Source organism: Cygnus olor, chromosome 2 (genome assembly GCF_009769625.2).
Source record: "Cygnus olor isolate bCygOlo1 chromosome 2, bCygOlo1.pri.v2, whole genome shotgun sequence".
Taxonomy (NCBI): Eukaryota; Metazoa; Chordata; class Aves; order Anseriformes; family Anatidae; genus Cygnus; species Cygnus olor.
This window is the reverse complement of record NC_049170.1, coordinates 14,662,395-14,685,587: the sequence shown is the minus strand read 5'-3', so window position 1 is coordinate 14,685,587 and position 23,193 is coordinate 14,662,395. Positions and strand designations below refer to the sequence as shown.

The window sequence follows — 23,193 nt, the reverse complement described above, 5'->3', positions numbered from 1 at the left end:
CTGGAGTTAACCTTTGCTTGATGGTTAAATGTAGTTGTTCTGGCTTGCCGTTAAAATAATCATTTTGAAAAAAGCAGAAATACGTTGATCTGTCAAAAGAGCTTTCTTTCCTATGGTGACTGTGATCCTAGGAGCTCTGTCATAAAGACTTAATGGCGCAAGGGACAGTTAAATTGTGTGTCCATTCTGATGCAGCTGCTGCCTCCCTTGGACACCCAGATCTCCATTCCCTGGCTTCAGCAACCATTTCACAGTGAGTTCAGTCACCCACAGACAGGTGAAATGTTCGCTGAGATGGATGAGCAGATTAATTCTTTAGTGTTTCTTCCTTGGAAGACTCTGCTTGGCCTAATACGTGCCTTTGCACTAGAAAACAGTCCAGCTCCAATCTCTGCAAGACTTGACTGTGTGAATGCTACATGATAACATCTTTGGTAATCAACAGCTCAGAGAAAAGAAAACATCAATAATGTGGTATGATATCAAACTACTGATTTTAAATATACATATATGTAAGTTATTAAATACAGGAAATATACATATTTATGTAAAAGTACAGCTCCCAAATCACTAGTCAAGTATGGGAAAACTTAATCCATAAACATCTTGTGTTACTATCCAAAATCCTTAGTTTTATGCACTATATTTGGTTTAACAATTAAAATAGATCGCTTCTGATTCTGGTCCAGTTCCATTATCTGACCTCAGCACCAGAAGTAGCAGCAATATCTAAGCTGGAAGTTTAAACTTAAAAATATTTTTAGTAAAACTTCGCTAGATAATGTCAAGGAGATATTCTTCCTGTGTAGTCAGTGAAAATTATCCCCAGAATAAACCCTTCAGCATTATTAGCAAAGTTTATGGAAGGAAATATAGCTTATCCTTATAACTTACTAGAACCCATCCAAGAAAGCAGCATCACGCCAAATTATGCAAATCAGATTTTTCTCCCTCTCCAACCTGCTATTCTTTATCTTGTCTGTATTTAAATATTCCCTCCTTTTGACTTACTATTTTCTGAAAGCTGAAAGCTATAGAGTTTCATTGCTACTCTTCCTACACGCTTTAAAAAAGACATAAGGATTGAATCTAGAAGGGTAGTTCATCTGTTTTAATGTATTTTCTGTAACAATACACACATTTCTTACTGCTATACAATGGTTTAACCATTTACTTGAGCTGCTACATCTTTTGTAAGGCAAGACATGCTATTAGCAGCATGTGTCCTTGAATAATGCATTTTACTTTAAAAACTCATTTGAAAGAATATACAAGCTTAGTATTAAATGTGGTGAGTTTCTGTGCATTGTGATTGCTGTAAAAATTTGTTTCCTTTTGTCCTGGTCTTGCTCAGGTTGAGATTCACAGCTCCTGCTCTGTGCAGGGGGGTCCTCGCCCAGGGGCGCACAGAAGCCGCAGCATGCAGTAGGACGGGTCAGCCAGAGGTGGACCATAGTTTTTAACAGAGTTATGAAGGCAGAGGGGGGTTAGAGTTTCGCCAGTAAGTGCTGAGAGACCATATCAGGCACAGCATTTCAGGAACACATAAGTATTTCCATGCACATGAGAAAGTCATGAAGGCAGAAAACTTTGCAGATGGGGATGCCGTAGAGCTCAAGGGGAGATAAGGAGGAATCAGACAGAGCTCCCACCATCAGACACCATGGCTTAAAACCACTACAACAACTTTCCTTTCTGCAGCGAGCAAAGCTTTTACTTCTAATCCTCCAGGGCTCCTAGCTAGATGTGGTGGCAGCTGTTCACGCCATGATGCGGTGACAGAAGAATTTTAAATATGACGTTTTTGAATCTGGAAAAAGCCTCCATTCTTCAAGTAGCTTCCCTTTCTGGCCACCTTAGGCAGTTGGTTGCTGCACAGTTTGCACAGCTGTGAAGGTCTCCATTTTAGATACATTTTAGACAGCTACTGAGTCAGAGTGAGTAGAAATGGATAAAGCAATGAATCTTGAATAAAACATATAAAGATAAACTTAGGTTTCTACATTGGATATATCCTTACACTGGCACTGTGACTTAAATATCACTAAAGCTGATAGGCATAAATGCTACCCTCATCTTGGTGCATGAGAGAAGTACAAACTAGGCTCATCCTCTAGCAAGCATCATGTACAAGAAGAAAACTCGCGTTGACAAGCCACTTTGTGTCACATATTGCCTAAAACTGGCATCTGTGGAAAACATGTACAGACTCACAGGGAAGAAAGTCATCATTGGGAAAAAAAAGAAAAGAAAAAAAACTCTTCTGAGCTCAATCTTCTAGTTCACAAACAACCCCTCAGTCTTTCAAACTCTCCATCCAAAAAAAAAAATAGATAAAAATAGAGTGGAGCACTGGCAGATCTCACCAGAATCATAAGTGCAAATGCTCCCAACCTGTCCCCAGAAGAACTATAAGAAATGTTCTTAGTTCCTGAACCAAAGTTTACATCCAGACATGCAGTATGTGATACACATCATACAGTGAACCAAAGGCCCTTGTAGTGTACATGTGGGTGTAACCTGCCTACCACTATGTACTAGGATGAACTCACAAGAGTTGGAAATAAGAAAGCACACTTATTTAACATAGCAAAACAATAATTCCCTTTCACATATTAATCTCAGTCCTCAAGGAAGATTTACAAAACATTTGGTCTTAAAGATTATTACACTACTTAGTATTAAATAATACAGACTAGACATTGGTTTTATGTTCATTACAGTTCTCTCAACATCTCATCTCCTGCTGATTTCTCCCTGTTGCACAAATGCTGACATATTTTACCTGTCCTTACAAAGCTTCTTTCTGCTTAGAGTATCAGAGCTACAACACAACTTCTATAAAAAGTGAAGGGGCAAAGAAGTGCATTGCACGGGCACCATCAGGGAAGGGTGGCAAGAAGGGAACAGGAACCTCAAGCTGAGCAGCTGCCTACTGAGATCCTGCTCCTGCACTGTTCACAGAAACAAGCTGATGTATGTTTTGAAATATTTGACCTCTCACACTATTATCTGGTGAAAGTCATACGAAAGACTCCGAGTGTTAGTATACATATATTACACTTAGATATACAGAAGGTATCCTTGAACATTAGCCAATCTATTAATACGGTACAGCCCCTTTCCAGAAGTACTGATGAACTTGGAGGTGATTTCTGCTAATGGAAGCTCTCATGCTGCATCTTCTGCCCCTATTTCTGCTGCTGTGCCATGTCACCAAGGCCAGATTGAGTCTGAATTTGTGAATGCTGCCTATCTTCTCTTCTGTACCCTTAGCACTCCCTTTCACAAACTATCTTAAGCTTTCAGACAACCATTTATGTTCCTACCCATGACACAAACTGAAAAAAAGTATTTAATACATTTGCCATATAATGGCAAAGACATCAGTTAGGGTTTCTTTGACAATCACCACCTCTCTCAAAATGGAAAGCTCAAGATACTCTCCAGAGCTCTGCCAGCAAGACCCTGCAGCGAGCAGGGTGACAGCTGGAATTCCTGCAGCAGTTCTGGTCTGGAAATGTGTCCAGTGGGAAAGCCCCTGCTGCTGGCAGTGCTGCTGCTGACCAGGTTGGACATGAAAACCAAGAAAATAAGAAATACTCTTTCAGAAAGGCACAACTTCAAAAAAGAAAAGAAAAAACACACAAAAAAAGCCACATTTATTTTGATGATTTTCTTCTTCCAAGCATTGAAGACAGATGTTATTTCACTTGACTTGCTTTACTTACAGTAGGTATGAAATATTTCTGTTAGGGTACGATCATTAGACTCAGGTTCCTGTTGTGTGATGTGCCATGCAAACACACAAAACACAGTCGCTGTTGAACCAAGCTGATTCTTTAAGAAAAAAGACCTACAAAGAAAGGGACTAGGTATTTAGATCAAACAAACATCACACTCCTTCCTCCCTTTAAATCATAAATAGTAGCTTCTTTCATTTGTCCTACGCTGTTGTTACTCATTGTTTCCTTAGAAAGGCATATTTTGGGGAGAGGGTTCTAATCTTGCTGATGAACTGGGGGAGGAATCTTTGTATATAGGAGCAAATATGAAACAAAAGTGTGTACATATGTGTATATGTACATATACAAATCTCTATACATGAATGAAAAAAGACAAGTGGGTGGAAAATGAAAGTATCACTGGTAAAGTGAAGGTTATGGGTTAAGACAGGAGAAGATAAGAGAGAGAAGCAGAAGTCTGAAGGGCATTCAAGGTGAAGACAAGCAGCTTAAACTTCACATGCTGAAATAAGAACAAGTCATCAGGATGGAATGTGCCCAAAATGACATGCAAGAAAACTCTCTGCAGAAGCTCTGCACCCTGAGGACTGTGCAAGGGCTCCAGGGAGCCTCAGCTATGACTGCCCAATTTCAGTAGTAGGACATGAAGAAGGGAACTCAGAGGGAGAGCTTGTGGTAACTGATAAAAAGAATATTTGAGTAGCAAAAGCCATGATTAGTACGTGGAAAAGAAAGACGAGCATGAGGGACCCGGGAATCAGTCCATCTGACAGCTTTTGCACTAATTGTTACTTCAGCACCTCAGTTAGAAACCAGAAGAGGACTGGGTCATGAAACCACCGTAAAGGACAAGAGTCCAACAATATGTCCGTGAGCTATAGCATAAAAACTCAGCTGTGAATGTTGCATAAAATATGAACAACGTGTATATTGATCAGAGCTACTCCTATCTCTATAGATAAACAGGAGCAAAGGAAGCATGCACCTGGACCATGTTTACTACTTATCCCGAAGCCCAAAAACCAGCAGTGTATATCAGCTTCCCCAACAATTTCACAATTGATCATTTAGAACAGGTCGGGAAGATCCTGAGGCCCATAAGCCAGCTGCAGCCTGCAACATCATCTGTCTGGCATTTTGTCTGTTATTGTTGGATAGCACCAAGCGTGCAATGCTGCGTGGGCCTGTGATTTAGGCAGAAGCAGCCAGCTACCAAGCGTGGCATAGAGCTGCTGACTGTCCCCCGCAGCTGTCTGGGTTGCAAAAACAAGTCACCCTCAAGCTACACACTGCAGCACAGCAAGCACGCCAGTGCACCTCAGCTATTGGTTACCTATATGCAGAATTACACCAGATTTAAAACAACAACAACACAAACAAAAAACGCACAAAAAACACAACCCTGACAACAGAGAGACCATACTATACAAAACACATGCGTACAACTGATTCAGCTTTAACCATGCTTATCTTCAAATTAATCACAACTGTTTAAATATTTTAAGAAACCCTTTGGAGGGTGTTGAGATCTGTGTTGGTTGAACTGCAAGCTTTGCGGTCCCTGCTGAGGAATTCCAGCTTATCCCATGGAGCCCGGCTACAGCAGCAATTTACAGCACACTCTCCTTTTTATTTGTGTTTATATAAGATTATTTTATGACTTCTGAGGCTTCACAATGATGCATAATCAGAATGACACTAGCAGAGAGAATTCAAACGCTAAATATTTTTGAGTAACCGGCAGACCTGCTCTCACCGACTGCAGACAGTTTTTACGGTTTGTTTGTTTGGCTCTATCAAAGAGGTCTTACCTCCCACACGAGGGTTACCCTGCTGTAAGTTTTTCTAATTTGTTTACTGTACTGCTTTCAGATGTTGGTGTTTTTTCTTTTCCTTTTTTTTTAAAACACAGAACATCTTGCTCCGCCTTTGAATTCAGCTCACTTTCCTTTGTACAAAGTCAGGCAGCACTCACACCTTTCCCAAAGCACGAACTATCAGACTCTGCTAATCACAACTGTCTCTGAAGAGCTGGTCCCAGATATTGCCCAGTGCCAAACTCATGCTAGTGAGGAATGTGTGCTTGACAGGTCGATGGTCTGAAGGCATTTCAGACAGAAACATTTTTAAACGCAAGGTGCAGATCAGAAAAACCAAAAGTCCCTGGACTAGGTTGCATTACTTCAGCCTAGAGAAATACCTGATATCTCAGTGATAATCTCACTAAGATTTTTCTGAGTTTTATTTTAGTTTTTTAAAGGAGTGCTCAGCTCCACCACCCAAGCTCCCAGACTGAGCTAGAACCTCAGCCCGTTTGTCAAAATGAGAAAATAAGGCACAAAAGCAGTGGGTGGGTGAGGAGGAATTAAAGCAAGGGTTCGGCAGACTGAGCAATTTCATTTCTTGGCCTTAAATCCCTTTTTGTTATGTCAACTCATTTGATATAACCATATGAAGAATAACAAAGTCTGTGAGAAAGTCAGAGCTCAGCAGGACATAGGCAGGTCTCACAAGGTGATCGTGGCATCAGTTACATCTCTGTGTATCAAGTCTGTGCTCCTCCCCATGTACCTCAAAGAGGGGAGGAAAGTACAGTGTGGTTCATAATATACATGCCATCTACAAGAGGGCGCATCATCTACTGCTTCAGAATCAGTCAAAACAGCAGTCTGAAAATGATGAAGAGAAATAGAAACTTCCTAGTGTATTGATTCAAACTGCTGCCAGTAGAGCTTCGGTTTGGAAAAATAGGTATTTTCCTCACTCTTCTTCAGAGCTTTAATTTAAAAATCAATTATTTCAGTAATATATGCCCAGCTGATGTGCGAGCTATGCCTTGTGGCTGTTTACAACAGAAAATTAGAAGTCAGACCTTCTTGAGAGTTAATTTCAGGAACCTCTAGGCAGCAATTTCAGGAACCTCTATGTAGCTGGCTCCGTACTTGCAGGCTGAGCCCTACAGAAGGGCAGGTAACAGGAGCGGGTGCTTTCCATGTGCAGACCCGGAGCCACCACTGGCACAGCCCTCTCGCTTGTCACAGCCTCAGGACTCTGCTGTGTGCCTGCAGAGCAGGTCGCTGCTCCTGCCACATGCCAGTGTAGCATCACAGAGCCTGGACACAGCTTCCACCTTCGCTTTCTGCTGTCATTTCTAAGGTGGTTTGCTTTGAAGATGAGTCAGCTCACCCTGCACATTCGCCACTAATTTTTGTACCTGCTTCTGACCAGACAGAAATTGTTCTGTTGGAGCAAATCCCTGGGAATGGGAAAGAGAAATAAACACCTGTTTTGCAGATACACATTGCTTCTCCTCCCCTGACTTCCAAGCTGAGCAGTACAATGTTACCTGTGGGAATAAGCACGGAATAGCGCTAGCAGGTGAAAATGTAAAGGAGCTTAGTGCACACTCTTCTGAGCCCTCACATTGTGGGTAATTTCTCGAGGTATCTGTTATGATGGATATGTTATTACCTGTTATCACCAAGTATATGGGCTCGTTCCACTCTGAGCACAGCTTCACTCATAAAAGGTTTGTTTGGGTTGGCTTTGTGTGTTGTTTTTATTTCAGGTTTGGGCCACGCTTACTTTGCCTAAGCATTTGTGCAGCTCCCCTTGCTGCTAAGAGCAACGCGTTACCATTGCTGCGATACAAGTGTCATCATTTATATTACAGAAGTATTTAAAATTCCTAAAAGCTTCCCTGGGCAAAGCCCTTCACACATGCCTACCCACAGGGAAGCCATGCCTTGTCCAAATGCCTGCCTGATTTACATTCTGTAGATGTGACTGTAGCACCAGGAAGAGACGGAAGAGGTAGAAGTGAGACCACACAGCCACAGGGCTCTCCTGCCCCAGGCCTCCTGCCGCACCCAGTGCTTGTTGACTCACTCCATAGGTCCTCACAGCCGAGCCCCAAACCTTCCTTACATTGCACGACAGTCTTTGCACCAGGCAGAATGGCAGCCGTTTCATACAGGTTTTAAAAACAAATTTACTACAGCATCCACGTGCTTTTCCTTTCATTAATTCTGAGCCGAGCTGATACTTCCTGGGAAATGGGATAAGAGTATCTGAAGCAGATGAAGGCAAAACCAGAACTGCTGCGAGCACACTTGTTTTTAGATGCTTGAGAGGAAATTCTGAGCATCTCACTTGTCAGTGAATTTTGCAGTCTGCAGAGCATTTGCATGTCCATTTTAGACACTCAGAAACAGTTTCTTTTTGAGGTAATTGTCCAGGATTATACAATTGTAGTTGCATAATGACAATTACACAGCACAGTCAGAAATATTAAAACCAGATCTTCCACTCAACTCTTCCCATAGCAAAAACCAATGAACGACACCGACTTTATGCACTCTTCCTTCAGTGTGCTGTCAGCCCTCACCTGCCACAAACCCACAGCCCACCATGGGCTCCACCATGCTGCATTCTTCATCAGAGGTAGCAGCAACCCCACAAGCTGCAGGCTGTCAAAGCACACCTCACTTTCTCCAGATGCACAACCGGTCAGCTGGGCACCAGGCGCGCTTTCACCTGCCTCATGAGCATCAACCCAGGCAAACACAAAAGGGAGAGATAAGTACGATTCCTCTCGTCAGAGCACATAAAAGTGAAGTGCAATGTGCAAGTGAACTTCCCTTTGGATGGGGATTAGAAAAAGTAGAAGTGCCTCAAGGTAACGACTTTCCTAATTAGATCCTATACCCGTGGTAGATTTGCATCAGCCCCTCTATCTAGAGCTGCTGATCATGAAAGCAAAGAAGATTTGTGTACTTTCCGTTGTGTAGCTATCTGCACTTCTTCGTGATTAATGTCACCTCTCACATCACCCGAGGGTTAAAAAAAGTACCCTCAGAAAATTGAGGAACATTAAACCATCTTCCCAGACTTTTTCTATTGTCCTAAAGGAAGAACAGTTAGTAAAAATTAGAAGTCTCCAGTATTTATTATGCCCGTCATAATTCTTTGCGCTTCCCACAAGAGAGGCCTGGCATGGTTTGTGCCATTAATTCATGGCAGGGTAAACAATGCCAGCGCACCCCTGGAGTTGCTGCTCATCAGCTTTTAGGACAAGCTCATAATTATTAAATGTCAAAAGTCTTCGGAGATCATTTTAAATAATTTAAAAAGAAGCAGAAACAACTCTTTGTAGCTTATTCTGGAAGGCAAGATGAAAGTCTGATCTCAGCAAGTTAAATTTACATCTTCTGGGAGATCTGTTTTTGTACTTTAGGAGTACTTTGGCATAAATCTTTTTTTTTTTTCCCTCATTTATTTTGTTCCCCTGAGATGAATATCTCATTTTAAAAATAAACATGAGTAAGACCAACAAAACAAACAATTACAACATGACAGGAAAAGAAAAGATATTTCTATACTATTGCAAACATGCAAAGTTGCTCTGGAATAAATGCAACCAAATTAAGGAAGATTAAGTAGTTTTCTACACGTGAAAGATCACTCACAATGGTTGTAAAATGTCAGTGCTGAGGTGCATCTAACCCTGTATCTTGTCTCCTTCAGCTTTAGCCCAGATCACAGTATACAAACAGTGCAAGAACACGTTGTACTTCTGCCGCTATTCTCCATTCTCAGGGACTTCTTGGGCTCCTCGCTATTAGTAGCCCTTGACAGATTTCCATGAACTTGTTCGGTCTCCTCCTGAGCCACACACAATTTTAACAGTCACAACATCCTTTATGTGAGGAGTTTAACAACTCAATTACCCATTCTATGAAAATCCACTTTGTTTTATTATCGTCATTTTTAGCCTGGCTCCCACTACTCTATGGTCCTTGTATCAGGAGAGGCAGCAAGCAATAATCCTTACCCACCATTTCCACAGCACTCTCCACTATGACCTCTATTGCCAAAGTCAGTCTCAATAAGCACACCCTTGTTACTGCTTCCTGAAGGACTGATTTCCCACAGCTGCTCCTTGCTCATACCCTGAACATTCCTGAATTCAGGATGGAGAGATTTCCAGAATTTTTCTGGAAAAATTTTGGGCCTAGCCTTGGTTCCCCCTCATGGTATTCCTTATGGCCCAGCTCCTAGCACAGGGCTCACCTACGTAAGCGTAGGTGCCTACCCATAACCTAACCACTCAATACTCCCCTCACAGTTGGCAGGCATCTAGTCGATACAGTCAATAGCATTTGTGGAGCCTTGTTCTCTGCAAGAAGCCAGAATAGCTCTGAGGACACCACAAAGCACCCACTTTTTGCTATTGACTATACAAGAGCAGACGAGTAGCTCAGGTATAAACATCTGCGCTACGGACTTCTGAAGTTAGACGACTCATAACATCAAAAAAGGCTGTGTATGCTATCGGGATAAAAGGGTATATTAATTCAACAAATAAAAACTGCAACAATTTCCATACACATACGTTTTAAAGTTTGTTATTAAATGCAAAACTGCTTGTGATTACAAACTGCCTACTCACTGGAACAAAACCTAAGACGTTAAATCAGAAGGCCCTTGCTTTCAGTAGGGACTTAGAAAATAATTTAGTGGTTGAAAACAACTGCAACTATACTGCAGATCATTTAGCGAGATGCAAGCAACTGCAATTGTATTTAAAACATTTTTTTCTTAATCTTGTATTTAATTTCTGTAAAGGACTAATAGCAAAGCTCCTTGGAGCCCTGTGCATGTTCTCCCCCAGCATATTAGCTATTTTTAAATCCAAGCACATCCCTTGAAACCATTGCATGCTCTAAGAGCTCACCTGTGATCCTGCAGCCCTCCTGCCACGCCGCAGGGCTGAGGTGCCAGTCTCATACTTAATGAGGGTTGGCATCATCAGAGCAGAACCACGCTGTGCACTGGGCGATGCGGGGCAGGAGTGCTGCAGGCTGGGCTGCAACAAGGGAGGAAACACCAGGGACAGCCAGCCCCAGAGGGAGTGCTATAGCTTGTGCTAGCATAAAGCTACCGGTACTTACATGATGAGTTCAGGTACCACCACGTTGTCTGCAGCCTCAGCAAGAACTAACATACCTTTTTCCCTGTGCTTTTGCCAACCTGATGTTATTTGTTCCACCATTCAGCTTCATTCTGTTTTCCCTCTAGCTCCTCTCCCAGAGGTTTTAATTTTCTCATGCAATTTTACGCATGTTTATTTCATTATGTCTTCTGAGTATAATCACTGACCTCAGCCCCATGAACAAGATGCAATTTACCCGTAATTAAAATCATTCCTCACCTGTAAGGTTTCACACATGGCAGTGGAAAGGACATTAACTTTAATTGGAACAGCCTGAAGTGCAAACTGTGCTGTCCCACCACGGCTTCTCAAACAGCTTCATATCACTGCAGCAATCTAGTCTCCTGCTGGGACCTACTGTTATTAATGTTTCTTTTTTTCTTTTTTTTTTTTCTTTCCACTGAGAAGGGATGCAGGTGCTATTGATTAAGTGCTAAAGAAGGAAGCCAGAAGGTGAGGTTGCACTCCTTAGGGCTTTTAAATCTGTTTCTAAATGTTTGCATTGGCACTAGCACAGGGATGCTGCGGTGAAGATGCAGGTACCATGATCTATGTGCTCTGCACATGGATGCTGTGCACAAGGACCAGTGTGAACAAGCAGGGCACGCAAGAGGCTATGTGACTTCAAGAAAACCTGTGGCACAGACATGGATGCAGTTGTAGATGAAAAAGCATATTTGAGAAAGGCAGTGAATGAAGGTTGTGGAGGCAGGGATGAGCAAGAAGCTTCTCAAAAATCTGAAGGGCAAAAGGACAGAACATGTAAATAGAGAGGGACAGTGAAAGGACGTGCCAGGTAGCTGTGGGAAAGAGAAAATGGCCAATGTGCTCATTACCAGCTTGTCTAGAGACCTACAGGCAGTACTGAAATATTTACTTCGTTACAGCATTGCAACTAATACCAAAGCATCCAGCTAGAACAGGCTGTTCTCTTGCCAGCTCCCTCTGCCACCCGTTCTAAGACATCCCTGGTTTCATGTGTGTGTGCGCTTTTGTTTTAATAATCATATAAGAGGATTGCAGATATTTTTTTCCCCTGGTACTTTCACTATATTTAGCATTGTCAAAATCTCCTCCACTTTGTAGTTTATCTCTGCCTAGGGTTAGTATTTTGCATGCTCTGATTGAATTAGGGCACTAATCCACCAGTGGGGTTGCCCGCAAAAAATTCTTCAAGACCTTTGCTGTATGTTATCAGGAAAATAAATAATAAATCTCTGCTTCTCACAGAGGCGGGGATTGGTTTTATTAGGTCAGGATGTATTCAAAATTAAAATACGGTGCCATATTATCAGGCTAAATACAAGAGTGACAAAAACATGCCATCCTGAAGTTTCGTACTGAGAGGTATGAATGGCAGATTCTTCTTTTCCCTTCTCACCTACCCCTTGTATTTGATAGCCTCATGGCTAGCACATGTCTAGGAAACAGAAGACCCAGCCTCAGTTTCCAACACTGAGCCCCAGGTAATTCAAATCAGCGCCCTAGGGGCACACCAGTCACTAAGCACAGGTTAATTTGCTCCTCCCTGCTCCTGTTAGTGAGGCCATGCTGTGGTGCATGGAGGAAGCCAGGACTCCACCTGGCCAGGCCGAGAGCTTGCTGTCATTGCTCAGCTACCTGGGGCAAGCCTTGGCTTCTGCTCCCTGATGTGTCTCCACGTTTCTCCATCTCCACAGCACTGCAATCCACCCTGCTTCAGATCCACCCTGCTGTGACAGCTTTGTCCCAAAACGTATTCGTGCATTTCTTCAATGGTTGTTGAAAGTGGGACAAAACCAGTCATCTGGGAGCCAAAGTGTGCATCCAGGCCTCTCCACCCCTGTGCGACCAGCCAGCTCACCAAACGAGGATCCCCCTGGTTCTCCTTCTGAACTCGTGTGTCTTAAACTTCTGTCAGCACAGCAGACTTGCTTCCACAGGTTGGGTATAAAATATTTCCTGTGAGCATTTTGCTGTACTTAGCATCCATATGTAATATATTTTTCAAAACTGTTTTTCAGGGAAGGTGAGTGTATGTGTGTGTTCTTAACCTCACTCAATGGACAAAATGGACTCCAGGTTTTGCATCTCATTTATACACAATAATAGTGATGAAGTCAAAAATCCAACTAAAGATTTTTTTTTTTAAGTAAGGTCCATTCGCAATCAAAAACTGCAACTAGTAGTTATTCTGACGCAATCACTGTTCCCTAAAAAAATGGATCGTTACCTGACCACAGGCATCTCCAGAACTTCTCAGAAATATCTGAACTTTACTGTAGTTGGATGATGCTCTTGAATGTTCTGAGGAAACAGCAGTAGATGGGGAGGGGGTTGTTTTATTGAATTTGAAAAACAAGCATCTCAACTAAATGTATTTTATATTTAATTAATTTCAAAAGTTGTAACTCTTATTTTCTAATTCAGATCTCGAGGATTAATGTATTTTTCAACTCAGATATTATCAGACAGCATTAAAGTAGTATTTCTTCTCCTTGGTAAGCACAAAACAAAATTAAAGAAATTCCCAAAACACAGTCAATGCTCTACGTGAAGGTTGAATAACGAGGCCACAACTTTACACACAAAAGGCTCGCTGCCACCAGAGGGGCACATTGCCTAACCCCACTCAGTTCCCTCACTCCTGCGCACAAGCAGAAACCTCACTGCCAAGCTGATTTTGGTATCTTTATACCGTGCTGACATTCAAAATGCTGAAAGCTTTTTCATCTCCGGTGTGCTGAAAATGCATGTGGTTCTATAAAAAACAGTATTCTGTAACACAACTGGTTAAAATCTTTAGGACAACTTATAATCAGAAAACGTAAATATTTCAAACTGATTAGGGGAAGGCAACATCTATAGTTTGTTTTCTTTAAGAGTTTCTTCTGCTACAAAATTGGAAAACAAACAAGCAACAACCAAACCATAAAGACATTACAAAATAGCAAACAACATTCAGACAGGAACTTCAAAACAATCAGGAAGCATTAAGCAGTGCAGTACTAGCCTCCTAATGACAGGATTTATTACATCCATTTTCTGCTGTCACATCTTCCTCCCCCCACAATGATTCACTGCAGCTCGTTTCAAATGGGACCACAGGTGCAGGTCCCTGGCTCCATTCCCGGTCTGCTCCTCTGCTTCAGGGCTTCTCCCATTTTCTCCAGCCCACTCCTCTCAATACACACATGGGATTCGCACACAGCACTGCTGACCCATTTCAAGAAAACTGGAAAGAAAACTTGATACCTGCACCTGGAACTCTCGCTGGTTTCACTATTACCGGCTTGTTCCCAAAATCAAGTTTACATTTCAAATTCCACTCACATGCATCACCCTTAGCTGAGGAGCCCTTTATTTTCAACAAGGCTCTAAAAACTCACAGCATCACGTACTCCGCACAAAATCAAAGGAAGGAGGTTTGGGGCTGAGGAACTTAGGGAGAGAGGATATCAGCAAGCTGTGTGGAATCAGACACCAAGTGTCTCATTTGTTACCTGTACAAGCTTACTAACTGCCCAGGTTGTAGGTTGTTTTTTTCCTGCTCTAGACAAAACTGATGCACCACACACAGAAACACTGCCAGTATTTCTGTACTGTCAGCTCAGTATCTGTCTATTCTTTATTTCATACACTGCTACATCCCAAAACTATTTTTGTTCGCACTTCTAGAGCCCTTCTACCATGAAGAGGTGATCCTTCCCCTTTATTCAACATTGGTGAGGCCGCATCTGGAGTGCTGTGTCCAGTTCTGGGCCCCCCAGTACAAGAGAGACATGTGCATACTGTAAAGAGTCCAATACGGGGGCCACTGAGATGCTGAAGGGACTGGAGCACCTCTCCTGTGAGGAGAGGCTGGGGGAGCTGGGACCGCTCAGCCTGGAGAAGAGAGGGCTCTGGGGGATCTTGTCAATGTCTATAAATACCTGAAGGGAGGCTGCAAACAGGATGCAGCCAGGCTCGTTTCTGTGGTGCCCAGTGCCAGGACAAGAGGCAATGGGCACAAAGTGGCCCACAGGAGGCTCCATCTGAACACCAGAAGCCCTTCTGTGCTGTGGGGGTGACGGAGCCCTGGCACAGGCTGCCCAGAGAGGCGGTGGAGTCTCCTTGGGGATCTTCAGAAGCCACCTGGTCATGGCCCTGGACTCCCTGCTCTGGGTGGGGTTGGGCCTGGTGGGGCCAGAGCTCCCTGCCAGCCTCAGCCAGTCTGTGATTCTTTAACAGTGATTTGGCCGTGAATAGCTTCACACTGTCGTGGTTTTATCTTCTACCTTCTTCTCTCTCCTCCCTCCAAGTGGTGCAGGGGAACGGGCTATGGGGGCTGACACTTTGCGTCTACCACTCCCCCACGGTCCCTCTCTGCCCCTGCTCCATGTGGGGTCCCTCCCACGGGATGCCGTCCTTCCCGAACGGAGCCTGCAGGGGCTGCCCACAGGCAGCAGCTCTTCAAGAACTGCTCCCACGCGGCTCCGTACCACGGGGTCCATCCCCCAGAAGCAAACTGCTCCAGCGCGGGTCTCCCACGGGCGGCAGCTCCCCCCAGGCCCCCTGCTCCTGCGTGGGCTCCTCTCCACAGGCTGCAGCTCTGGCCCGGGGCCTGCTCCTGCGGGGGCTCTCCATGGGCCGCAGCCTCCTCCAGGCCACATCCACCTGCTCCACCGGGGGCTCCTCCACGGGCTGCAGCGTGGAGATCTGCTCCGTGTGGGACCCATGGGCTGCAGGGGGACAGCCTGCTCCACCAGGGGCCTCTCCACAGGCCGCAGGGGAACTTGTGCTGCGTGCCTGGAGCACCTCCTGCCCTCCTGCTGCACTCACCTTGGGGGCTGCAGGGCTGCTTCTCACTCCTTGCTCTCTTTCTTTTTTCTTGCTTTCTTAAATCTGCTCTCCCAGGGGCCCAACCAACATCACTCATGGCTCAGCTCTGGCCAGTGGCAGGTCCAATTTGGAACCTTCTGGAGCTGGCTCTGATCTGACATGGGGAAGCTGCTGGGCTCTGTTCACAGAGGCTACCCCTGCAGGCCTCCACTACCGAACCCTTGCCACATAAGGCCAAGACACACATCTATCTTGCTTCTTAGTTTTTGTACCTTTTTGCCTTGGCAAGGGAAGGACCAATTCCTTTCACAAGCCGCAGTGCTCCCCTAGCCTCCTCATCATGCGAGAATGATGCTCGTCCCCACCCAGCATTCCAGCAGAAAAGTAAGGTATTTTTCTGCAGCCTGTGGTATCCTTGCTTGGAGAAGGCATTTGACTGGGATGCAAAGCATCTTCCCAAAATTTGCTAAATGGTTGCAGCTTCCTATCTCAGCAGAAATGCATCCCAGCAGGGTCTTAATTTTCAGTCCACATCTCTACCCACAAAATCATGAGATGGCAGTGGCACTCTCTTCCCAGCTCCCAAGCGTCTCTGCACAAATTTAATTCTCCCTGTATCCTTATGTCTTGTGCCCTCCAAGCTCTCCCGTTCTCTTTGCTGGACCCCACAGAGTTGCCAAATATCCCCCAAATACTGACTCCGCAGTGGAGCGCATGCCCTCTCCTCCAGCATACTCCCAGTGCCTGCTGCTGTGGAAGGGGGCTCGGGAGCAGCCAGGAGCAAGCAGAGGCTGTGCTGCGGGCAGGGGGAACAGCCCCGGCAGCGATGCTGCCACCTCCCAGCACCCAGCCTCTCCGACACAGCAACCTCTGCTGGCACAGGGCTGCAGCAGAGCTCCTGCTGCAGCACAGCCAGCGTGCACCCAAACCACCTCCCTGCTAACAGAGGGAAGCACCGCATTTTAATTTCTTTGTACTTGCCTCCCAATATTTGACCTTTTCAACGGAATGTATTTTCACACTGCTCTCTCCCCAGTCTCCGGGGCTGGAAATGTTCTCATGAAACCAGAGCTTCTCCTGTAAGAATACAGTTTGAGGAAAGCACCCAACTTTCCACACTCTAATCCAGAGTAATGCTGCTGCAGAGCTAGCAGGCAAATTACATTTTACCTGTGGCTTCAGGAAAGATGAGAACAGCCTGCTGATGGAAACTGCCCCAAGCAGGCTTGACAACTTTCTGCCTTCTTCCCCAAATTTTCCCAATCAGCCAACGACACTGTTGAATGAAGAAGTTAACAATCCCACTATGTGAAAACAAAGCAGCAGAAAGATGCCTCCCTTCGACGCTGTAGCTTCTACCACAAACGGTGATTTCAGTGCAGTTGTTATTGAACATAACAGGTGTTGCTTCCTCCATCAGTACAGACAGCAGCTCAGAAAGGAGTTTGCCTTTGTCTTGCCTGCACTGCACCCAGTATGTAGCTTAGTGCAGGTTTTCACAAGCACTTTATCGAAGAACATTTTACAGGCACAAAAATGAACAAAACAACCCTGAAAGGATTTCTAAGGACAACAAGGAGTTACTTCACTATATTACTCTAGCATGTGGAGGACTAATTGATGACTTGCAATGCTCTGTAGAAGCAGAACCAACACTGGCCTGCATGGGCAGGATCTAAAGTGATTTTTTAGTTTCATAATTGATGTACAAAACAGCGGTCTATCAGAAATTACCAATGACGAACACATGAATAAATCCTGTTTTAGTATTGCACAGCTCGCATGAGTATGACAGTAACAAAATCACTCTGTGAGGAATGCTAGGCCAAACTGATTGCTACAAAAACAGGCACAGGAGTAGAAAACTGACATATAGATTTGAAAAATAATAAATTTAAGGCACTATGCATAAATGCCATGTACAAAACACCTTAGTGAGGCAGCAAAATCTAAGAGGGTACAGCAAGAGAGAAGAGCTCCACATAGGTGTCCACAGCAGGAGCAGGCCCTGCAGAGGAACAGTTTTGCCACATCTGGAGCTCCGCCAAGCCCAGTGTTACAGACGTGGACCAGCACAACAGCTGGTTTAGACAACGCGGTAGGAAATTCTGGAAGATGAAAAACCCAGAGGTTCTGTCAGCAGGAAATCTGAATTACACGTCGCATAAAAAACCCTCCAAAGTAAACTTTGCGAAGATAAACTTTTCCAAACTCTGCATTTTATTTTACAACAGGATTTATGAATGGATCAAAAAGGGCAAAAGCAAACCCGTGCATGAAGCTGCTGTTCTACCAGCCCTATTTTCATCTTTGTCAGTGCAGGTGACCCACACAACCTGTTGCTTCCTGTGCCACCTCAAAGATAAGCTACGAAGAACTTTATCCAATGAAACCTTCTAATGAAGCGTGAGACGAATAAAATAAGTTTGATCTGCTCAAACTTGTGCAACGGAGCCGCATCGTGAACCCGTGCAGAAACATGTGGTAGATGCCGCTAGGGGATATGTAGTCATAGAGCGTTTCTACGCTTCTCGGCGTTTTTACAGGCAGTTTATGGCCTCTGTCCCTATCTTAGAATTAAGCCCACACGGGTGACGCCTCCTTTGCCACCTGCGAGCCCGTAGCAGCCGGGCAGGTCGCCCGAGCAGCGCCCAGCTCTGAGGTGCGCCGTGCCCCTCGGAGCCAGCCGGCAGAGCCGGGCCTGTTGGGGCAGGCAGGCCTCGCGCTCGCAGGAGCTGCCCCGGGAAGGGAAGTAGATATTCCAGCTCTGCCTGTCAAGTCTGCATTTCAAAGGTTGTGCCTGGGTGTGGGAAAGAATAAAGAGGGTCTGTCAGTCCACATGCAAAAGCCCACACTCTTTTGCCCTAACTGCCAGACTCTGTCATTTGGGACCGGAATTCATGTCCCCACTTGCCCCTGCCCACTTCAGTAAACACCAGTCTCGCTCAGGGACACGTGCCCTGCTCCTCCTCCATCCTATCTGTCAAACTACGTACGTGTATTTTAAAATACGCACCTCTTAAATTAAGTACCTAGTGCTCTGAAGGAGGGAGGACATCCAAAACAGGCAAGGCCTTGAGGAAAGCGGGCTGATGAGCAGCTTATGTAATTTGTCAATTACTTTATTCAAAAGTGAATGAATTTGTGGGGTCTCCTTAATGGTAGAGATTTTTTAAGGCTACAGTCTACTTTTATGCAGATGGAAGGTTAAGGCTACCGTTGTTCTCAACGGGAATAATACACCTTCCTAAATCTCTTTCAGCAGCTGCAATGGGCACGTTTCTGATTCACAGCTATGACTCAGATTTTAAGCAGCACATGCTTTGTGGGTGTACATCTATTCCCTTCAATTTGTGGCTACAGTAAGGCTTACGTACATCATTACCAGTACACTAAAACATGTGGCAGCAGACACCCACCTGGGGAAGGAGAGAGAGAACCTCACCTGGAAGCTTTGACATAAGGCTACAGGTGAGGTTCATGGATGGAAAGAAGAAAGGAAAACAGATGAACTCAACTGAAACTGAAACATAATGTGAAAACTACCTGAGAGTTCTTATCCTATATACTTAGGAAGTTATAAACGATATAACCAACACTGGAAGACAGGCAACAGCAATCTGCCACGTTTCAAAACAGGCCTCAGATCACTCCTCTTTAATAACTGTTGGCAAATACAGTGCCACTGTTCACAGCTGCTGAAAAAAATTAATTTAACACACATCAGAACAACCAGCTTCCACCTAAAGGTTATAATTACAGTGTTTACCTGTTCAATGATTGGGCTAAGAACAAGGCCTCTTTCAGATGAAAACATGCCCAAGTCTCCTTATGTATCCATCGCTCCTGTAAACACTAATACATCAAAAGTGTGGTTGGATAAGAGTCAGACTGACAGAATTGATCCCTTAGCTATGCAGACATTAGGAAGCCTTTCATCCATCTTCCTTTACTTTCTGTAGTCTCAAAATACACAATTTTCTGCTCCTGCTATGTAACACTACATTAGAGAAGATAAGGGGGAGAAATATTTACGGAAACACCAGTGTATTATTTCATTTATCTCAATGGAAGAGTGGAAGGAAGGGCACACAGACAAGTGTAGCCCTCCTGAATTTAAAATACCAGAAGGTATTTCTGGCTAGGCCATGAAAGGGTTTATATACGGCAAATTCAGTAGATTCTACTTCACTGGTGGTTCAAGTGTAAAGTTTTTACTTGATAATTGTAATAGTAATGCACACACAACTTTATTGTCCAACATATTACCATGTTAATGCAAACTGTTCATGACTTGGTTGTTCAAAACAACCAAGGGAGCATTTCAGTTTTGATTAACTCACCTTTGATAGCTTTCAGAGCTTTGACAGCTTTTGAGCTTTCAGTCAAAAGGGTCATACAGAAGGTGTAGGAATGAATGGTGAAAGTAATTTCCTGAAGGTCTAGAACTGTTTTCGAAGTGACTATCAGTACCTCTTGACTTGCTTCTTAGTACTGCTCAGGCTTAGAAGAGTCCTCTACTTCTCTGGTGCAAAGACTGGACTTGGGAGTCTTAAGGGAGCTTTCAAGTCTTGTGCTGCGCACTCCTGTGACAGTTGCTAAGAGCAGCACAGTTATGTCAAATGCACTGCTTCTTTGAATATCCTAACAGACTTCATCAAATGTGCAACAAGTCATCATCACTACTGGACTAAATAGTAATCTTGTTAATCACATATGTATGTTTAAACTCTTCAAAGATATATAACAAAAATATAACTCGAGTACTTCTAAAAGCAAGTCCAACTGGACAGCCTCCTCATCTACCTCTTTCCTTTAGCTGGCTGCTGTTTTCTTCCTATTGATGCAAGTGTGAGTTCCGTGGAGTAGACAGTAAGAAATGCACCTCTAAGTTACATGAGCCTGCTGACTTTTATTGTCATTTCTTCACCACTTTAAAACCATAAACACACACTTGTGTTTAGCAAAGTCTTGCACTGTTTTAAAATTATACCCAAACAATGTTTTGATGCTTCCTCTTCTTTTGCCTAGCAACACACAAAACCTCTGTTTTGTTATCAGCTTGAAAGTGCAGGATAACTTCCAATTTGTTAATTATAAGACCAAATTATAAGACCAAATACTCAGTTCAAAAACAATTGCTTCAGGAGAATGCGTTTTCATAGACTGTTATACAATAGATTAATTGACTCTAGGTAATTATCACATTTGCAAAGCATGGACAGTCCTAACATATTTGCCCCAGGATACTCATGAACCAATACTGTGCTGTAAGGATTGCTCTTAACTTTAAGGATAAGAAATGGATTTTGAAGCATAGCTGAAAAATATCAGCTTATAAATTGTATTTCCCCTTTGACTGATTTCTCTACTCTGCTCCTTATTTGGAAATGCAATTAACTCAGTAAAAGACTTCTTACAAAGCATATGTTCAGTAAAGAATACTATCAGGTTTGAAAACTGTTTCTCCTGTTATGCCCATGTAAGTACCTTTCATGCTCCAACAGCATGTATATATGAACACAATGAAATATAGGCACACATTTTTCTTTCCTAGAATAAGCCAATCAATCTAGAGACAAATTAAAACCTCATAGAAGTATATTTTCAGTTAGCATAAGAATTATCAATAATGCCCAGTACTACAGGCAAAACGCATTTTGATCTTAGAAATGCATGAGATGTATCAACGTATCATGCTTCCAGACTCAGCTGTGTGGATCCCAATGAACTAGTGGGTCATACATGTTAACAGGCCTATAACAAATAAAAAAATCCACACCTATGTCAGTTAAAATTCATGGCATTTTTAGGCATCTTCTGTTCTTATAACTCGCCCTTATGTTAATACCATTACCCATGAAATTACCCTTTCCAGACGTATTTAGTTGCCAGGTTGCAGCCCTACACGATATGCTGCATCACTGCGTGCCAACAATGACTTCAGTGACCTAACCCAACCACAGAGGGCTGAGGCTTTTCACTACTTCTTTCCTTAGGGGGAAGGTGTGAGTTATAAAGTAGAATTCAACACCTTTCCCAGCTATGGCGGTGTTTCCCAAGAGGCACTGAAAAGACTGAGTTTGTGTATAATTATGAAAGACATTGTCTGGGGATGCCAATTGTGCTGAAATATATGAATGTTTTTAACTCACTAAACAAGTCTCAACTCAGCAGCATGCTTATCTAAAAAACAAAATACTACTTTTGATGTTTTAGGTATGCAAAAAATCAGAGATAAGGTAATGCTAAAACCTTACACGTTTGGGCTGGAGCAGTGAAGTGGCTGTTTTGTTTATGAAGTGATTTTGAAAATAAGTTCGGCAGAGCTTTTTCAAACTCAAATCTTACAATTTTGGTACTACAATTCAATTTAAATACAGTTTTTATTAAACCTTTAATGAAGAAACAAGTTTAAAATCTGTCGACTCAGATCACAAATTACAAGGTAAAATACATTTGCTTTCAGAAGCTTTGGTGCCATTGTTTGTTTTTCGGAGAAGGGATCTGATGATTCAGTGTTCAAGCAATATTTTTTAATTTTTTCTATTGTGTCATAGAATATTTCCTCTATTCTTTCTTTTTTTTTTCCATAAGTAATAATGAATTACTTTTTATAAAGGACAGATTTTTTCAAACTGAAATAAATTAAAAGTCGCTGTCGTGAAAATCTATGCTAATGTGTCTCCTGTTTGCTACACTTAAAGACATGATAAGCATGCCTGCTGTCTTTCAACACCCATATACAACTCTGAACTACCACTTTGGATAGTGACCTACTGCACTACATTAAGATCAAAAACCAGTTCTTTAAGGCAAATCCAATTTCAAAAATCTGTATCTAAGTGCCATGAATATGGAAGAAGTGTTTAGTGCCATTCATTGTTTACTGCCCTTTATTTGCCTTCAGCAAAATCCACATAAGAAAAACTTACCATGTCATGATGCATTCCCTAGTTAGCCACGGGATATTTACTATATACTCTCCAGAGGACATATGAATGTGAGGCTACTTAAGAAAAAGGAGACAGGAACAATCTGAGAGGCAGAGAGAAGCCAAGCCATTCATACAGCAAAGAACTAGAAAAAGAAAGAAAACACCAAAAAAAAGCTCCCTCCTAAGGCTTTTTCCCTTTGAAATTAATTCTTGCTCTGTGGACTTTTAGTAGGTGATGAAATATCAAAAGGACTAAAAAAATAAATAAAATCGCAAATAATACATATATTCATATGCACCCAAATAAAAATCAGCAAAAATAGAACATTTGAAGTTAATATAGATCTCATCAATGACTAACAGCAGGCATAGCCATGAGGAAGCTCTTTTCTGCAGCAAGTATTCAGTACGTTCATGCTCTTAATGATCTTAAACTTTAATTATTTGCATTGGTAGAGTTAACACTTTTAAAAATTACAGTTTGCTTGTCTGATAGTGAGCAGTCACCATGCCATCCCTGATGAACAACAAAGGACATGAAATAGCCCATGGACTCCTTGTCCCACCCAAACTAGAAACCTGATGGAGTCAGGGGAAAACATGAGATAAGTAAAACCATAAGAGTTAGGAGGGAAAACAAGAAAAACGCATTACGGGCTTATGTGGAAACAAGTATAGGCATCTACCCATGAAGTGTTTCTACCCAATACGTTACA

At 43.1% G+C, this 23,193-nt stretch overlaps 2 long non-coding RNA genes across 2 annotated transcripts; one reads left to right on the top strand and one right to left on the bottom strand.

The window, feature by feature from the left end:
* The first annotated feature begins 620 nt into the window (after nt 1-620).
* On the top strand, nt 621-22,582 carry LOC121065189. The gene is made up of 3 exons (XR_005816930.1): nt 621-2,377; nt 21,354-21,362; nt 22,572-22,582. It is a non-coding gene; the product is annotated as an uncharacterized LOC121065189 (long non-coding RNA).
* Nucleotides 17,758-21,469, bottom strand: LOC121065188. The gene is made up of 3 exons (XR_005816929.1): nt 21,410-21,469; nt 19,310-19,395; nt 17,758-18,340 (listed from the first exon to the last, which is right to left on the bottom strand). It is a non-coding gene; the product is annotated as an uncharacterized LOC121065188 (long non-coding RNA).
* Nucleotides 22,583-23,193: the final 611 nt, after the last annotated feature.